Below are 15,238 nucleotides of genomic sequence, written 5' to 3'. Positions count from 1 at the left end.
GTAATGGCAATCAAGACCAATTTAAAACTCATCTGTTAGTCAAATGATGAATATGACAAAGTGTTTCGTATTCATTAGATCTGTGTGTGAAGAAACGTGGATCGACTTACTGGTAGACGATCAACTTTCCTCGGATATGGGTGTGCTATATCACCGATGGTTCTCCGGAGTATGAATTCTTCCACCTACAAAACGAGCAGCACCGTGAACTTACCCCTCAGAAAGGGACAGAGGGGTCCTCTTTGGGGTAACCCTCCGGTGTGAGAATAAGATATTGTAGGAGAAGATAATAATAATCTGAAAGTGAGTAAGGGTTTAGAATATATTTTCTTGCTTACCTCCCCTTGTGGAGGTGGTGTGGTATTTATAGTGTTAGGGTTTCCAATGATTGGGCTCAGATCCAATTAGGGCCTTTTTGGCCTCCTCCTATTGCTTCGCGCCACGTGTCCTTAGGACACCTGGTGCTTTTTCATTGATTATTCTCTGACCAAGGTATTTCACCTGACCCATGTGCAATCACGTGGTAGCACATGGGTTTTGATGAGTTGTCCACCTTTCATTGGCAGCTGTCAACATCAGCATATTCTTTATTCCTTAAAGGATACCTTCTGGAAGGTTGTCTGATGAGCACAATCATGGTTGTCCTTATCCTGATTTGGATAAGGACGTGGTTGATTATGTGCATGTGTGATATGCGCCTATCCTGGGGATGCGCGAGGTCTTCTCTTTATTCTCACGCGCAGATGTTTCATGCGCAGATGTGATATGCGCAAGCATATGTAATATGCGTGAGCATATAATATGCGCCACGCGCAGATGTGATATGCGTGAGCATATATGATGCGTGAGCATGTGATATGCGCCACACGCAGATGCGCCACGCGCAGATGTGATATGCGTGAGCATATATGATGCGTGAGCATATGTGATATGCGTGAGCATATGTGATATGCGCCATGCGCATAGGTTTTGGCTTTGTGTCTTCATGACATCCTGATTTCAAGCCTCTTGTCTATATCTTGTGGGTTGACCCGCCCCGCTCGATGTTAAGGCGGGTGCATACCTCTTCAAGCCCCCCCAGTCTAATGTGTGTCTTGTCTCGCGCGAGCGAGGTAAGATAGATATTAGACTTAATAGTTTGCTCTTTTAATAGGGTTTGTCTTTTCTTTTTTATTTCTCATATGTGCGTTGCGCGAAATTCTATCCTTTTGGTTGAAATGAATCGTCCATGTACTTGGTTGGTTGGTGCTGACATGCGTCAGAGATGGAGACGTTATGTGTCAGACTTTTCGTGTGCTCGAGGTGCTACAGTGGCCTTTCATGTCCCCTCATACAGTGTCAGGAACACGTGTCGCGCTCATGTTGGCCTGCACCTGCGAGTGGGTGCGCGTGAGCGTAAATCTGATCAGTACCTGTTTCTTTCTCTCTCCTAGGCCTATAAAAGCAAGCCTTTTGAGTTGTTATTCTTCATCTTCATTGTTATTTCAGAGCTCTTTCTCCTTCAATTTTCATTCCGATTAAGAGCCTTTGTCTTTTGCTTCCATATTTCCGTGCTTAAAGTAACCGCTGTTTGATTCACAGTTGTATGTCTGATAACCCAGACACCACAATTTCCCCCAGCAAACGCCGTGTAAAATCGTTAGTTATGTCCACTTTGAAGAAGACCGGCAAAGGTAAACGGGCTGCCGAGGCCTCGTCGGATGAGGTGGGGAAGAACAAAACAGTGAAGAGATGGGATGAGATTCCCTGCAAATTGAAACAGTCTGACTTCGACAATCTCGTCGCCTCTCAGGGTTTTCCCCCTGAGTACGGCTGTCTGCTCCCGGCGGCCGGGAAAACGGCGGCAGATCCGCCCACCGGCTACATCTCTTTATACTCTCACTTTTTCACCCATTGTAACCTTCGTCTTCCGATGACAAGGTTTATGGGTGCGCTCCTTCAGTTTTATGGGATTCACATATCCCAAGTCCATCCTTGTGGACTAGTGCGCATGACTCATTTTGAGTTCATGTGCAAAGCCCAGCGCGAGGAGCCCACCCCTCGGCGCTTTCAATATTTTTACAAGCCAAAAATCCAAGATTCTTGGTTCTCATTCATACCGCGCAGTCAGAAGGTTAAGTGGTGCACTGTTTCCTTCAAAAGCCTTCATGACTGGTCTGAAAATTTTTTTTATATTAAGGCTGGTGTGATTCCCATCCGCATGACCATGCGCGCGATCACTTCTGCGCCCGCGGATGAGAATGTTCTTAAAAACCCAACTGGCACATGGGTTAACAAGTTGACTGCTGAACCATCCCCCGCCAAGAATATTTGCGAGGAGGCGCTGGTGGGGGTTGGTATGAGCAAGAGGTGGACCGACAGCGCGACTAAGCCTGTCATCCAAGTTGATAGCTTATGTGAGTTATTAGCTCATTGCATTATTTCTGCGCGAATATAATTCGTTTTGCTGATATCATGTCTTGTTTTATGCAGTAAGCAAGGAATACGTCCACGCCGCCTATGACGAGTATATGGAGGGTGGCTCTGTCGCGCTGAGCGCTGGGGAAGTTGCTTTCCCCGATCGTTTCGATGATATGTTCATCCCTGTCGATTTAGAATTTTGCTTTGACAGCGACGCGCCTGGTAAGCCTTTGTACTTATGCTTATGCCTTTAGAATACCAAATTTGGTTAACATTTCTGTTGCACGTATTGTAGATGCGCTCGAGAATTATGAGTTGGAGCTTGCGGAAGAGGAGGTGGAGGAAGAAGCTGAGGCGCCACAACTCAAGCGCAAAGCTAAAGGCAAAACTGGCGCAGGGGCCAGTAAAAAACAGAAGAAAAATGATGCCCCTGTTGCCCAGGATCCTCCTACTCAAGCGAAGGGACTTGAGAAAACCAAGGGATTTACCTCCAAGTTTTCCTCGTCTTCTTTGCCTCGAGGTGTGGGCAATCCTCCTGTCCACACGAGGTATGGTGCTGCCACCTCATCTCTTCGCGCGGCGGACAAGGGAAGCGGCGCTGCGCCTGCTGTTTCATCTTCTCCAACAGGTATACTTTGTTTATATTTTGTGGTTTTATGAGCGTGATTCCGATAGAGTTATTAATGAAGCTTTGTTCACTCAAATGTTTGTAGAGCCGGCGACTTTGGTGGCTCAACCTCAGGCGCAGCAAGGTACCGAGGCTACGCCGAAGGTTGCTTTGAAGTCCCCTGTTTTACCCTCGAAAAGGGGGAAAATGGACTTCATGGCGATGCTCAATTCGCGGACGGTGGTGCGCCAAGGTATTTATTGCGCTTTGATTTTCTGATGTTTTTCCTTTAGATCAAGTCATGAATCATTTCTCCTTGTTGGTTTTTTCATAGGAATTATAGCTGGCACACAAGCTGCTGGCGGCACTACTGGCGCCGGCGCCGGCGCCGTTAGTTCTGCTCCTGCTCCAACAAGCACTGAATCTCCTCTCATTGGGATTACTAAGGAGCAGGAGACTATTTTACGCGCTGATCTAGCGGCGTCAAGGCCTCCCTCACCTCCTCCTGCGCGCAGCCCTCCTCGTGAGACTGTTTTTGACTTTTCCAAGTCGCAGGAGAAAAGACCTGTTACAGAGGATGATGAGGAGGTCAATTTTGAAGATTCCGATGGCTGCCGCGCAAGCCCTGTAGCGCCACGAGATTTCGTGGTGCAGCCTTCTTCTCGTGGGGCTGGCGCTGACTTTTCTGCCGGCTCTCCGCAGGTATAAGTTTGTTTTGCTCCGCTGTGCGGACTTCCAGATTAGTGTTTAGATGACTAAAACGTTGCTTTTGCGTTGCTTTGTGTTTGCAGGAAGCCGATCACATATACCGCCCGAGATGGAATATTACTGAGGATAGCTCATTTCAATCCATGGGCGTGTGTGAAGACTTCTGGGCTCACTCTGTGCCTCCGGCTGAAAGGAGGTTTCAGGAGGACCGCGCTCGCGTGGACTTGCTCAACGACCACCTTTTTGCTGGGTCTGCGTTCTTTGCTGCCTCCCAAGAGCTTCGCAATGATTATATAAAAGTGCGTGATGCCCTTGCGGAGGCCAAGCAAGAGGCTAAGATTTCTGCTTGGAATCTTTCTGACGCTCGAGAGAGAGAGCTGAGAAACTCCAAGCAGAACTTAGCGAGAACCGAGCAAGTGCCAACGCTGCCTTTGTGAAGCGCGGGCATGAGCTGCAGGCTGCGCGGGAGAAGCTGCAGGCGGCAGAGGCGGATGCGGCCAGGTACGCGCGCCGAGCGCGTGACTTGGAGTTGGAGGCGGAGGCGCGTGATCAAACTCTTGTGCAGGCTAACACTGACAAATCTTTATTAGAGAGTGAGGTTGCGCGCCTGAAGAAAGAGCTCGAAGCTGCGCGAGCAGAAAAGGATGAAGCCCTGGCGGCAGCAGCGTCTAACAGAGAAGAGCTCGATGCTGCGCGAGCGGAATGGAATGAGGCCTTGGCGGCAACAGCGTCCGACAGAGAAGAGCTAAAACAGACCAAGGAAACTGTTGAGTTGTTAAACTCTCAGATTCCTGCTCTTGAGACGTCTGTTTCTTCCCTCGCGCAGGATCGCCAATGGCTAGTTTCACAGGGTGTGACTCGTTGCGCTTATGCGATGAAATACTCAGACGAGTTTCAGACCCTTGTGATGGATTGTAATGCTCCGTCGTGCTTGGTGGGTCGAGCTGAAGGGTTTAAGGATGGCTATGAATATGGCATGCTGAAGAAGAATCCATCCGACTACCCTTATCAGCTCGACGTTGTCTGCGCTGACATGGCCGAGGTGGGGGAGAAGTACTTGAATACTCCAATTCCCATCCTTGAGCAGGTACATTAACCTTAATGAGTTTACCTTGACTTATTTTCCTAATCTTTTGTACTCATACTTTTCCTTGTGACTTGCAGATAGCCGCGCTTGCTGACCAGCCCTATCTTGGCGCGCTAAAGAAATTACTTGACGAATGTGAAGGGACTGGTGGCAGCGATGATGGCGCGGGCAATGCTGCCTCTGCTAGCGGCTCTGGCGTGGCCAAAGGACCTACTCCTGACACTATCGTTATAGAAGACGACTCCATTCAAGACGAACAGCTTGATTATGGTAAGTTTGGAGATGACGAGGAGCAGGCTGCGCCAGATGCTGAAGGTGGAGGTAATGATGAGGGCGATTAAGAGGCTGATGTTGATATAGAGACTTGAAGAGCCCTTCATGTTTTTTTTTTTTTTGTTTGTAGTTTTTATCTCATCATTTTGTAAATTTGTAAACTTCTATGTTTTGGAATGAAATTTTGTTTTTCCCTTATTCGCATCTTGCGCATTCCCAATTCATCTCTTTATATTGCATGTGTTTGCTTGTTGAATATAAGATATGCTTGCACATTGAAACTTGAACAAGGTTGTAAGGAAATTACTTTACTTAATCCTTGTCATATTATTTTGCAATATTCTGAATATGCTGACACGTGCCTTGGCGTTTCATTATTCCTCTTTTGCGCAACGTTATCGCGCATTTATTATAGGGAATTATGAATGAGTTTTTTAGCCTTTATGTGTCAGTATGTGTTACTCTGATATCCATTATCATCCCATGCGCGACCTCGACCTGAGACCTTAACAACTATGTTTTGGCATGTGCTTTGCCTTAGCTGTGCTTAGGTATTTTTATGGTCTAGCTGCGCAGCATGTAGGATGGATGTTGTGAGTAATTTGAGCTAAGGCTCATATTATTGGGCTAAGGCCCTGAGCTAAGGCTCATATTATTGGGCTAAGGCCCTGACGTTTTAGAGTTAAAACTCGTTAACGCGTTTGAGCTTGAAGCTCGCGCATGTATGTTTTACTTCGTTTTATTTTTAGTTTTGATGTCAATACAATGTTGTCATATTGCTCAAAATTAATAAAGGGAAGTGTGAAACATGTATGCAAAAGGTAATAGAACACACATTAAGAGAAAATAGCGCGTATCATTATTCATAATGTCTTAAAAAGCCTTGATTACAAACTTGACAATTTTTACATGAAACATTTTCTAAGCTGTGCTGCGTTCCATGTGCGCGGGATCTTCTTTCCATTCAAATCTTTTAAAGCATATGCGCCTTTTCCCAATTCTTCCGAGACTTGATAAGGTCCCTCCCAGCTGGAGAACATCTTTCCCGGGGGTATCGCACGACTAGCTTCATTGTTCCGAAGGACAAAATCATTCTTCTTGAAGTGGCATTCTTTCACGCGCTGATTGTAATATTTTTCTAGTTTTTTCTTGTATTTGGCTTCACTGATGATAGCCGCCTCTCTGCGCCCTTCAAGTAAGTTGAGATCCAACCTCCTTTCTTGCTCGTTGTCTTTTTTACTCATCATGAGCACCCTATAGGATGGGCATCCAATCTCTGCTGGAATCATGGCCTCCGTTCCATAGGTTAGGCTGAACGGGGACTCGCCATTGCTGGTTTTGCTTAATGTCCTGTGCGCCCACAGGACAGTAGGTAACTCCTCGACCCATGCATGGGATTCTCCCTCCAACCTTTTCTTTAGCCCATTCAGCAAGCTTTGGTTCGCGCGCTCCATTTGGCCATTCCCTTGAGGGTGGTATACTGAAGTGAAGACTTGGTTGATGCGCAATTCCTTGAGCCAACTAGATATCTTCCTGTCAGTGAATTGTTTGCCATTGTCGCTCACAATTTCCATTGGCAAGCCAAAACGGCATATGATGTGGCTCCAAATAAATTGCTTCATTGCCTCGGCTGTGATTTTTGCTAGTGGCTTGGCTTCAACCCATTTTGTGAAATAGTCTACTGCCCTTACCAAAAACTTTACTCGCCCTTGCGCTTGTGGTAAGGGACCCACAATATCGATTGCCCATTTGTGGAAAGGCCATGCGGAGGTCACTGGAATCAAGTTGTTCTTTGGCCGCATGGTGTTTGGCGCATAGCTCTGGCACGCTTTGCATTTTTGGATCTCTTTTAACGCGTCCAAGTACATGCCTGGCCAATAGTAACCTGCGTTCATTGCCTTGCCAACAACCATGCGCGGGCCAGCATGTATTCCACAGATTCCTTCGTGTATCTCTCTGATCACATAGCTTGCTTCCTCGGTATCCAGGCATTTCATGAGCGGTCCAAGATAAGAGCGTCGATATAACGTACCATCAAGCAGTTCGTAGTTCTGTGACTTGTGTCTTATTTTCCTCGCCTGTGCGCGATCGTCCGGTACCTTTCCCTCCTTCAAGAATTCCATTAATGGAGTTATCCATGATGAAGGTGTTGTATGAATTACAAGGACAGACTTCGCTCCCACCGACGGGTTGCTCATTACTTCCACCCTGACATCTTTGCCAAAGTGATCGAAGCTGGTTGATGCCATCTTGCTCAGCGCGTCGGCAGACTTGTTTTCACTGCGCGGAATATGTATGATTCTGAAGAAGTCAAATTGCTCGGTGAGTTTCTTCGCCTGCTCTAAATACAGAGGCATAGTGTTCTCCTTGGCATCATAAAGGCCATTGACCTGTGCTGCTACCAAGTATGAATCGACATGAGCCTCTAGCTTTTTAACTCCGAACTTGTGCGCGATGCGCAGACCAGCCAGCAGGGCTTCATACTCAGCTTCATTGTTGGTGCTCTTGAAATCCAACCTGATTGCGTAAGTATACTCATGACTTTCTGGATCCACCAGTTTGAGGCCTGCGCCGGACCCTTCGTTGTTTGAGGCTCCATCAGTGAATAATCTCCAAACATTTTCTTCATTATTGGCTTGCGGAGGGTCTACTTCGCGCTGAGCCTCTTCGACTTTTCCTTCAGGGATTTCTGCAATGAAATCAGCTAAGACTTGTCCCTTGATTGCTGGACGAGGTTTGTAGGTGATCATGTGCTCCCCTAATTCCAGCGCCCATTTTGTCAGCCTTCCTGAGAGCGCGGGACGTCGCAAGACTTGCTGGATGTTGTAATCAGTCAGGACTTCAATGGGATGACCATTGAAATATCTATGAAGCTTACGCGACGCATGTGTTAGTGATAAAACTAACTTTTCTATGATGGTGTAGCGCGTCTCAGGATCTGTCAGCACCCGACTCACATAATAAATTGGTGTTTGGATTCCTTTGCGATCCACCAATAACACTGCGCCAATGGCGCGCTCTCCTGCTGACAGGTACAACGTTAAAGTTTCACCAGGAAGTAGAGCTGTGAGCGCAGGCAGATTTATCAGACATTCTTTTATCTCAGTGAAAGCTTGCTCGGCCTCAGGCGTCCACTTGAATTGGCTTTTCTTTAAGCAATTTCTCAATGTGTTAACGAATGGGGTAGATTTGCTTGCATGGTTCGCTAGGAACCTATTAATTGATACCAATCTACCATTCAACTTTTGAACTTCCTTCATGGTGGATGGTGAGGGCATGTCAAGGATAGCCTCCACCTTCTCCGGGTTCACCTTGAAACCATCCTTGGTGACCATTACACCGAGAAATTTCCCTTCTTCTACGCCGAATGTGCATTTGCTCGGGTTGAGCTTCATGTTTACTTCCTTTAGGCGCCAAAGGGTTTCTTCGATGTCTTTGAGCATTTGTTTTTCCTCCCTGCTTTTAATCACCAAATCATCCACGTAGACTTCTAAGTTTCTTCCAATTTGCTCGTTGAAAACCGCATCCATGAGTCTTTGGTAAGTGGCTCCTGCATTCTTCAAACCAAAGGGCATTTTTGTGTAACAGAAAACACCTTTGTCAGTTCTGAAGGCAGTCTTGTCCTCATCTTGTGGTGCCATTTGAATTTGGTGATAGCCCTTATAGGCATCCAGGAAACATTTGAGCTTAAATGGCGCCACAGAGTCCACCTTCGCGTCAATGTTTGGGAGGGGGTAACAATCTTTTGGACACGCTTTGTTGAGGTCCTTGAAATCAATGCACATCCTCCATGACCCGTTGCTCTTCTTTACCATCACAGGATTGGCTACCCATGTTTAGTATCGTATTGGGCGGATGATATTTGCGCGCAGTAGATCTTCTACTTGTTCATTCATGGCCTTTGCCTTCTCATCCCCCATGACTCTTTTCTTTTGAGCAATTGGCTCTACAGACTTGAATGTGTTGAGAGAATGCTGCGCCAGGTGTCGCGGAACCCCAGTCATATCAGAATGTTGCCACGCGAAGACCGATATATACGTTGTGAGCAATCTTTTCATTCTCACCCTTGTGTCATCTGATATCGTAGCTCCAATTGTGATTGTTTGTTCTGGGAATTTTGGGTTGAGAATCCATTCCTCTGGCGCGTTGTTTGCCATTGGAAGCTTCATTCTCCCTTCTCGCGGTGTACTTGTTACTGCGCACAAATGATCTCGGTATACAAATGTTACACCTGTTGGTGTTGGGAACCCCAACGCGCCGTGCGCTGGTGACGGTATGGCGTTGAATTGGGCAATCGTTCCTCTACCCAAGATCATATTATGGCATGAAGTGGTGGGCAAGACCAAGAAGTTGACAATTTCAGCTCGCTTGTGTTTCTCATCCCCCATAGTTAGTTCGAATTGTATCTGACCTAGGGGGTGAATAATTTCGTTTGAGACGCCCGAGATTGGCGCATTCACAATTTCGAGCCTTGCTTGGTCTGCTGGATCCAACTTCCTGAAACATTGCTCATACATGATGTCTGATTCACTGCCGGTGTCCACCAGGACTTTTGACACCTCATAATGAGCGATGTGTGCAGTGATGGCTAGAGGACTGCTGATAGACGGGCCTCCTCTGATTCTTGGGAAGATTACTTGTTGCTCGCGCCAATCCCCTTGGACTTGCGTGCTTCTCTTCCTCGATCCTTGCCCTTGCCTTCCTCCTTCAGCTACACAGATTCTTTTGAATTTTTTACTGGCTGAGGCTCCATCTGGTTGTTCATTCTCTGGTCTTGGGTTTTTCACCAGGTGAGCCAACTTGCCTGATTTCACATCTCTTTCAATCGCATCCTTCAAATGGTGGCATGCATCGGTGTTGTGCCCTGTGGACTTGTGAAACTCACAATACTTGCCACTGTTTGGTGGTCCTTTATGGAGTAATGGCTTGGGGCTTTTAAACTGGACATTCTCTGTGCTTAACACTTGCGAAGGCGTTTTGGTGAGGGGAGTCCATATTCTTGGCAGAGGTCTGTTAGGCTCTCTGCCGCCTTCCCTCTTGTCACCTTCTCCGCGATTACGAATGTCTTTTTGGGGCTGGGGTGAACTTTGTTGCGCTTGCTTTTCTGCGGGAGAATAACTGGTTTGTTGCAACCTGGACCATACGGAGTTTTGTTTGCCCCTCCTTTCATTGTTGCGTGGTGCTTCTGTTTGATGCCCTCTATCTCTTGCTCTGTCTTGGGCAATTTGTTTTTCATTTCGCGCGAAGACTCGCGATGCTTCCATAAGCTTAGCCCAAGTGGTTGGCATGCCATCTCTGCTCACGAGAGCTCTGCGGAGTTGATCACTGCGCGCACCTTGTATAAAGGCCACGCGCAAGAGTTGCTCAGTGATACCTCCAATTGCAAGAGATTCCTGGTTGAAACGAGTTACGTAGTCTTCAATGGTTTCATCATTCTTGCGCACACAGTGCATGATGTCATCGGGGTCGCTCGTGTGTCTGCGCTGCTGTACAAAGTGAGCCTGGAACTTCTCCAATAGCTCTTCGAACCCATCGATTTGTCTTGTCGGCAAGCTTTCGAACCAGACACGCGCTGCGCCCGTGAGGCAGCGAGCAAACATGTGACACCATGTTGGCATCGTCCAGCTTTCTAGGTTTCCAGTGTTGTAAAAACCTTGTAAGAAATCGTCTGGATCTGTTGTGCCATCGTACTTGCCCAAACCACTTGGCATCTTGGTTTTGTGTTGAATGGGAGCCTTCGCTATGCGCTCAGTGAATTTTGAATGCTTCACCAAGATGGCTGGCCTATATGGTGTGGTTACGTCCACTTGCCCTCTCGCTTGTGGGTTGTACGGTGTGTCTAGATCCATATCGGCTTTGGCTCCAGGCGCTATGTTCATGTGCGCGCGGAGCTGTGACCCTCCTGCATGAGTATCTCGCGTCTTTCTCATGCTGTGCACCTCTTCCTCATCACTAATATCAGCTTGTTCGGTGTGAACAGAGTGACCATCTTCCGGCGCGCGCGGCCTTTTTGTTGTTCCCTGAATGGTTTGTTTATCAAATGCGAGCCTTTGTGTTAAGTCGGCTAACTTTTTGTGTTTGACCAGCTCATTGTATTTGTCCATTAAACGCCGTTGTTCGTTTATGAGCCATTCTTTAGGGTCATTGGTTTCAACTTCCGGACCCATTGGTCCTTTTTGTTTTGCACCAGTCAGATTTTGGAACGTGAGATCGTCTGGAGGAGTTTCAGTCTGGCTATGAGGTGTTGTGATGAAGGGATGGTTACTGGTGGTGCGCGCAGTATCACGCGGCGCCCTCAGAAACTGCTGTCCCTCATTAACATCCTCAAGCTCATTATCCTCCAGAACTTGATCGCTGTTTCGAACACCGGAAACCATGGTGAAGATTTTCAGAGAAAACTGATGAGATAGTACTTTTGTTGCCGTTGTAACAGGTGATGGCGCCAATGAAGAAACGTGGATCGACTTACTGGTAGACGATCAACTTTCCTCGGATATGGGTGTGCTATATCACCGATGGTTCTCCGGAGTATGAATTCTTCCACCTACAAAACGAGCAGCACCGTGAACTTACCTCTCAGAAAGGGACAGAGGGGTCCTCTTTAGGGTAACCCTCCGGTGTGAGAATAAGATATTATAGGAGAAGATAATAATAATCTGAAAGTGAGTAAGGGTTTAGAATATATTTTCTTGCTTACCTCCCCTTGTGGAGGTGGTGTGGTATTTATAGTGTTAGGGTTTCCAATGATTGGGCTCAGATCCAATTAGGGCCTTTTTGGCCTCCTCCTATTGCTTCGCGCCACGTGTCCTTAGGAAACCTGGTGCTTTTTCATTGATTATTCTCTGACCAAGGTATTTCACCTGACCCATGTGCAATCACGTGGTAGCACATGGGTTTTGCTGAGTTGTCCACCTTTCATTGGCAGCTGTCAACATCAGCATATTCTTTATTCCTTAAAGGATACCTTCTGGAAGGTTGTCTGATGAGCACAATCATGGTTGTCCTTATCCTGATTTGGATAAGGACGTGGTTGATTATGTGCATGTGTGATATGCGCCTATCCTGGGGATGCGCGAGGTCTTCTCTTTATTCTCACGCGCAGATGTTTCATGCGCAGATGTGATATGCGCAAGCATATGTAATATGCGTGAGCATATGATATGCGCCACGCGCAGATGCGCCACGCGCAGATGTGATATGCGTGAGCATATATGATGCGTGAGCATGTGATATGCGCCACACGCAGATGTGATATGCGTGAGCATATATGATGCGTGAGCATATGTGATATGCGTGAGCATATGTGATATGCGCCATGCGCATAGGTTTTGGCTTTGTGTCTTCATGACATCCTGATTTCAAGCCTCTTGTCTATATCTTGTGGGTTGACCCGCCCCGCTCGATGTTAAGGCGGGTGCATACCTCTTCAATGTGGTTTGTGGGCTACAAAAAAGCGATTGCTGATGGTGAGCAGCCTAAAGCATCCGGTAACGTATACCTAAGTGACAAATCTCTCCAGGCCCGTAATAGCTATCAAGACCAATTCAAAACTTAAAAGGCACTAAGTCAATTAGTCAAATGATGAAATGAGGTGAATTGCAGTATATATATGACAAATTTAGAACTGTAAAACACGATAGAAACATAGTTTTAAGATAGGCAACTCACTGGAATAATTTCACTCGCACTTGGAGCAGAAGAAATTGAAATGCTTGAATTCATCCAAATCTTCAAGGAAGCACCAAAGTTGACAATCAAATACAGAAGGTGTCTTTTCTTCATAATCACTTTTAGTTTCTTCAATCCATCCAAATTTTGCCTAAACTGAAAATTTGACTTTCTTTTGTACCAAACTGCAAACAAAATTGATCAAATTAATTACATAGTTATTAATAATGTCAGTAGTTACTTAAACTAAATGAATGACTAATCTATTCGAAATGAGTTACCTAGAAATCATGGTCGGTGGCTAGGGCTCGAAATGCATTGGCGAGTTCAGAAAGAGCCTGCAAAACTGATTCCAAATTATTTGCAACAAAAAATCCCTAATTGACAGATTACTTGATAGATAAAAAAAAGTCTTTGTAGGTTAACCTGTTAAAAAAACTCAGAATTGAGCAAAAGAGCCTTACCATTTCTTTAAACAACCTCAAATGTTAAATGAATTGTAGCCGTGCATTGTTGGTCCTGTTAAACAAAACGGAACATAAATGAGATGGTACGTTAGGTAGACTTACTGAACTTATAATATCAAACACTAGAAACACCTTCTAAGACAACACCCCAAATTGAAAGCAATTGAAAAAACTAAAATCATTACCGAAAAAGAAACCAATCAATCATAGCCGCACTTCAGATGCTGCTAAAGATAACGAATATTGTAAATTTAAGCAAAACGGAAGTAAGATTCCGTCAATCGAACACGAAGTGAACATGAAAAGTAACCATTACGTATTAATAAACTTGAGCCGTAACTTGTAATAACCCTAAGATTAGTTCAAAATCAGGTCAATCCAGAAACTTTCTATTCAATTTGGTGCCATTGCTTCTCTGAAACGTACATGCTTTGTGAAATAAACAATAAAATTAGGTAAATCAACTGAATTCGCCACCTAGACAACCTGAAATGGTAGTTCCTTGGCGAAAGACAATGAAACCGTTGTCGCGGGTTGGGCAGAGCAAGATAACATGGTGGCCAAAGGATTTCAAATGCAAATCAAAAAGAGAAGTGGAAGCACACCTATCCTTGTAATTGTATATACAATACATAAACAACCACCATGGCCACAGTCTTCCAAAACACCAACCGCCGTAACCATCGCCACCAAGAGTCCGGAAATTGAGGGGGTGTTTGGGATTGCTTATTTTCATCAACTTATAAACTTTTTGAAAAGTAATAAGGTGTTTGGGATTGCTTATGTTGTGAGAGGAAAAGTTCCATAAGTTACACTTTTGCAACTTATTAACTTAATGAAAAATTATAAGGAGGTAAAATAAGGAATCCCAAACACCCAAAGAACTCGGCAACAGTGATGATGGCAAGGAAGACATAGCGTAGTGAAGATAGTGGAAAAGCAACATCACGGTGGTGGCGAGAGGCGGTGAAAGATGATAGGGTTTCTCCAAGTGACAGATGAGCGGTGAGTCAACAAAAGTTTAGAGAGAGAGTGTGGCTATTGAAGAGCAAGTGGAAGTAGAAGAGGAGAACAAAGGAGATACAGATACGTGGAAAGTCAAAACACACGTGTCCCACTTTAGAGAAAGAAAAGAGAAACAACATGTAATGCAAGATTTATAACCTTCAAAGCCAAAGTTTAGTTGAAATTGTAATTATAAATTACTCCAAGAAGTAGAGGATTAGAAAATAAATAAAATTTGAAACTATAAATAACGTTAATAAAATATTTGTTAGCTTATAATACTTCAGTTTTATTTTCTAATGATCCTTTTACGAACTATCTTGTGCTAGCGAATAACATATATATAGAAACCAAATTTCATAGCATCAAAATTATATAAAAACTCATTAAGAGATGTTTCATTGAAACAATTTGAGGTTTAATTTTCATTTTATTCCTGTCCATATTGCTAATCTTAAAAAAGTGTTTTTTACTAAATAGTTTCAGAAAAAAAAAATAGTTATAGATTTTCAACGTACGTACTTAATTTGAGATTCATGTCTTCTTTAGTACCCTAATTTACGAACCACAGCAAACAGTCAAACACATATGATAATTGATACTTGCGAGGTTTCTTACTTATACATATCAATTTATGTAACACATAAACATAAAGGCAGTTTAAAAAATGATAAATATAAAGAAAAAAACATGAACTCTGTGAATTAGATATGTTGGGTTTGCAATAAGCGTCATAAGCCAGACAAACATTGGCTAGTCGAGTGGGTTCGGGTGACTACTCAAAACAAGTTCGGGCTTAAAGAATTCCTGACCAAAATGTATTCTAGTTGAAATGAGCGATTTAAAAAAAAGTACCAAATAGGTTTATATATCCGTTATATTCTTTCATTATGGCTAGTGGTGCCGTGGTGGCAATGGAGATGGTTGTGGCAGCTAGGGTGAGCAAGTTTCGTGTTCGATCCAAGAACGTAACGTTACCTAGCTACCTGGACCAACCCGTTGAACCTGTGAATCCCAATACCA

The sequence above is a fragment of the Bidens hawaiensis genome, unplaced genomic scaffold, assembly GCF_021521415.1.
Source record: "Bidens hawaiensis isolate Kalapana, Puna unplaced genomic scaffold, B.hawaiensis_p1.1 tig00004973_1, whole genome shotgun sequence".
NCBI classification, from domain to species: Eukaryota; Viridiplantae; Streptophyta; class Magnoliopsida; order Asterales; family Asteraceae; genus Bidens; species Bidens hawaiensis.
This window is presented reverse-complemented; position numbering follows the sequence as displayed.